Here is a 5,130-nt window from a genome sequence, read left to right on the forward strand (position 1 = left end):
TTACATTATAAAACATACATTAACCACTTTAGCCTTATTTTATACCTAGGCTATTTGAAAATAGCCGATCTACAAGCTCACAACGCGTCGCGTTGTGAGCTTGTAGATCGTCTATTTTCAAACATTTTAGTACTGGTACTTTAAGCACATTTTGATACCAATACTTTTGTACTTTTACCAAGTACGTTTAAGGGTCATTAAATGGTTAAAATTATATCACAAACAAGGCTTACTTTATGTGTGTTTTCGTGTGTATTTTAGAGGGTAGAGATTTACATGCAGGCACAACATTTGCATGAAAGGTGTTGATGGGTTCAGTGGCCCTATTGTCTCAGGTCTCTGCAACAATATAGGAGCACCGCCTCTATCACCACATTAACCACTTTAGCCCTATTTTATGCATAGGCTATTTGAAAATAGCCAATCTACAAGCTTGTAGATCTGCTATTTTCAAACATTTTAATACTTTCACTTTTGGTACTTTAAGTATATTTTGAATACTTTTTTACTTTTACTCAAGTAACATTTTGAACACAGGCCTTTTACTTGTTTTATTATTTTTAGTATTAGTATGTTTATATTGTGGTATTGCTACTTTTACTTAAGTAAAATATCTGAGTACTTCTGCCATCACTGCTAAAAATACAGGTTACCACCAGTCATGTGGTTAAACTATTTAGTTTGTTTTCTAGTCTAGGCTCAGTAGTGCTCAAAAGAACAAAATGTTATGGACTTTTACAGTAAGAGTATTTCTACATTACACTACTTTTACTTAAGTATAAAATGTCAGTACTTTTTTGTGTGCTTGTTGTTTAGTGCAAAGTATTAGTACCTCTTCATAGTAACTTTTAACTTGTTAAAACTAACTAAACTAAGTACATTGTTTATTCTCTCTCTCTCTCTCTCTCTCTCTCTCTCTCTCTCTCTCTCTCTCTCTCTCTCTCTCTCTCTCTCTCTCTCTCTCTCTCAACATTTAACATGCACATTTCAAACGGTGGGGAGGGGAACCTGTGTGCCTATCCAATCAGATTCGTCCAAACAGAGATTTCAAACATTCGAACTGTTTGGGCGGTTGGGTGAATTCATTCTACTCACACATGTACTGCTGGCCTGTTGATGTTTTCGGACTAGCCTTGTAAATGGTAAGCTGCTATTTTATCTAATTGTAAATCATTAGTAGGTTTTACTGTTTATTGTATTTACTTTGATCAGTTCTCTACAGTCTGTTTGATCAGTTGTAAGCTAGTGTTTCTTTACCTGTATGAGTTCAGATTGTTTTAAAACATGTGGCCTAGCTAAGTGGCTAGTCAATTCATATGCCATGATTTAATTTGTCAGCATAATGCAGTAATAGTAAAATACACAGACTTTATAAATGTTAGTAACTAAAGTTGGATTGCTTTGTAGTTTGTCTTTACTGTGGCTACATTGAATACAAAGCAAAAGCATTGCTTCATCCCACTAACCCCTAAAATTATATTTGCAGGGAGATTTCCATTGTTTTCCCCACTGTTGACGAGGAAGTTTTAAAAGGTACTACACACCCACACTCTTCTTCTTCATTTAACTATTTTTGTGCACTCCTGTTTCAGTTGAAGTTTTCTGAGTTTTAATTGCTGTTATATATTTTACAGTTGTTGGCATCCAGGGGTACATGTGTGAGGACCTTTCGGAGTTTTAACAGGTAATCTCCAGCACACGCTCTCTTCTTCTTTTTTCTTTCTTTCTTCTTTTTGTTTAAGGCTCGCAAATTCAGCAAGAAATTATGTACTTTTACTTTGATAATTTAAGTATACTGCTACTTGCATGTCAACAGTCAAGGACAATGGCTTGGTAGAAGATTCAGCAGACAGTCAGCAGACAAGACAATACACACACACACACACACACACACACACACACACACACACACACACACACACACACACACACACACACACACACACACACACACACACACACACACACACACACACACACACACACACACACACACACACACACACACACACACACACAGTAGTGTGGTAGAGATTTCTTAGTTGTATTAACATTATTGTGTTCCTATTTCAGTGGTTTTGTGGTTTAATTGTAATTTTTTTTCTTCTCTTTTTCTTCAAGGCTTCAAGGACTGCCATTTTGGATCTTCAGCCATCCAGCAGGAAAAAGTTCAGGAGATCATCTCCAGGACCTCATACCAAACGCTGCGTTGTAGCCTCATGTAGCCTAGTCACGTTTTTGGGCTTGTTTTCATAGAACTGGCTGCTTATTTCTCTCACAACATCTGTCAACATCAACATGCTGTATGTGTTTACATGGAGACGGGACGTGCAGCGTTTTCAAAATTTTCCACCCTGGAAGGAGGTTTCACTTAGTAACGGATTCAAGCCCCACAAACACCGTTCCCGTGTAAACGGACAGCACATTAACTGTGGAGTACACAAGTATAAGTGACTTTTTTCCCCTCATGGCACTACTTGCTGACTATATACCCAACCCGATCGCCAGAGGAAACGTTCGCTTTGAACGTTTTTGAAATTCCGTGAATAGACAACTGGAAAACCCGAAATTCCGTGCATAGCCGCCTCGCATCTCCCCCATTGTGACTAAACCATTTCGGAGGCGCGCAGTCTCAAGGGAATTGTCGCCACGTAAGGGGCCACCGAGCGAGCTAAAGCGAGCGAGTTGCCGTCCCGAACGTTGCGACATTCCCTTGTGCCTACTCAGCGCCGTTTGAGTTATGTACCGATAGGCACAGAATCGTAAATTTTGTTGTGGGGACTGCTCTGCTTCCGGGTTTTTCCACCGTGGGACTCGCCGTACATATGCACGGAATTTCGGGGTTTCTAGGCGACTATGCACGGAATGACATGCACTGGATCCGTGCAATGTATACTAATTCTCTGGCGATCAGGCTGATATACCAGTGTCAGTCTACTTTATGTGGATTATGCGGTCGACACACAATGACATTTTGCACCTTAATCCCATGTATAACGCACTTGACTTTTGTCTTTTATTGTGTTTTTTTCCCCTAAGCACCTTAACTAACGTCCATAAGTATATCATGCACAGTATAAATTGCTGCTATCTTCACGCACACATCTTATCTCAGGTACTAGTGTAAATATGTAGACATGAATTTCACCCAATTTTAACCCAATTTAACCCAAGATTAGACTAAAATCTTTGCTTCTGGGGTCCCTGGAACAAAATCCAGGGATTCTTTGAAACATTTGATTTTATCTGTGTGCTCCTGTTCCATTGTTTTGTATAAATAATGTTTTTATTTTTTTGGATCAATAAACATAATTACATGAGTTCTGCCTATTTGTTTTTCTATATTGTGTGTGTATGTGTGTGTGTGCGTGTGTATATATATATATATATATATATATATATATATATATATATATATATATATATATATATATATATATATATATATATATTAAATTAAATTAAATTAAATTAAATTAAATTAGTGTAGGTGGGGGTGGGGAACTATGAACCACCCCTCCCAATGGGTGGGGGGGGGGCGCTATGAACCACCCCTCCCAATGGGGGGGGGGGGGGGAATAAACTAGGGGGGGTATGCCAGAATTAGCATGCAGAATTGTGGGGTGGGTGGGTGGGATTATAAGCCACAGCTTCCAATCAAATGTGGTTTTCTGCACATGCTCAGAAGTGGTTGGGGTGGGAGTGGTGGGAGGGGTGGGGTGTGTGAGGTCCTTGCTGGCAGACACCACAGGGGGTAAATGCAAATGAATGTCTCAGAAATGGTACATTTACCTGGATATGTGGGAGGTATGTGGGAGGTGGTACATTAATGAATGAGGGCAACTTACACACACATACTCCCGTAAGTATCAGGGGTATGCCTGATGAATACCCTCCCAAAATCATTGCTTTTCACCCAGTGTTGTTCCCAGTACATTCTAAGTGGCTGCTGACTTTGTGAGGTCTCTAAAAGTGGGTTTTAGGAGCCCAACACAAAATACATGAGCCCTAATGCCTTCTTTCAGACAAAACTGACACCCACTTTCTTAAAAAAATCTTGGGTCAAAATAGCATTTTTAGATTGAGATAAGCACTTTGGTGACATTTTCCTGTAACTTGTTCCCAGTACATTCTAAGTGGCTGCTGACTTTGTGAGGTCTCTAAAAGTGGGTTTTAGGAGCCCAACACAAAATACATGAGCCCTAATGCCTTCCTTCAGACAAAACTGACACCCACTTTCCTTAAAAAATCGTGGCTCAAAATAGCACTTTTGGGCTGAGATAAGCACTTTGGTGACATTTTCCTGTAACTTGTTCCCAGTACATTCTAAGTGGCTGCTGACTTTGTGAGGTCTCTAAAAGTGGGTTTTAGGAGCCCAACACAAAATACATAAGCCCTAATGCCTTCTTTCAGACAAAACTGACACCCACTTTCTTAAAAAAATCTTGGGTCAAAATAGCATTTTTAGACTGAGATAAGCACTTTGGTGACATTTTCCTGTAACTTGTTCCCAGTACATTCTAAGTGGCTGTTGACTTTGTGAGGTCTCTAAAAGTGGGTTTTAGGAGCCCAACACAAAATACATGAGCCCTAATGCCTTCCTTCAGACAAAACTGACACCCACTTTCCTTAAAAAATCGTGGCTCAAAATAGCACTTTTGGGCTGAGATAAGCACTTTGGTGACATTTTCCTGTAACTTGTTCCCAGTACATTCTAAGTGGCTGCTGACTTTGTGAGGTCTCTAAAAGTGGGTTTTAGGAGCCCAACACAAAATACATGAGCCCTAATGCCTTCCTTCAGACAAAACTGACACCCACTTTCCTTAAAAAATCGTGGCTCAAAATAGCACTTTTGGGCTGAGATAAGCACTTTGGTGACATTTTCCTGTAACTTGTTCCCAGTACATTCTAAGTGGCTGCTGACTTTGTGAGGTCTCTAAAAGTGGGTTTTAGGAGCCCAACACAAAATACATAAGCCCTAATGCCTTCTTTCAGACAAAACTGACACCCACTTTCTTAAAAAAATCTTGGGTCAAAATAGCATTTTTAGACTGAGATAAGCACTTTGGTGACACTTTCCTGTAACTTGTTCCCAGTACATTCTAAGTGGCTGCTGACTTTGTGAGGTCT

The 5,130-nt window shown here is 39.6% G+C and overlaps 1 long non-coding RNA gene across 1 annotated transcript; it reads left to right on the forward strand.

Annotated features, from left to right (window-relative positions):
• Window positions 1-1,461: 1,461 nt before the first annotated feature.
• LOC308081195 lies at window positions 1,462-3,150 on the forward strand. The gene is made up of 3 exons (XR_013932806.1): window positions 1,462-1,533; window positions 1,635-1,684; window positions 2,122-3,150. It is a non-coding gene; the product is annotated as an uncharacterized lncRNA (long non-coding RNA).
• Window positions 3,151-5,130: the final 1,980 nt, after the last annotated feature.

Source organism: Gymnoscopelus braueri (assembly GCF_963280865.1).
Source record: "Gymnoscopelus braueri genome assembly, contig: SCAFFOLD_122, whole genome shotgun sequence".
NCBI lineage: Eukaryota > Metazoa > Chordata > Actinopteri > Myctophiformes > Myctophidae > Gymnoscopelus > Gymnoscopelus braueri.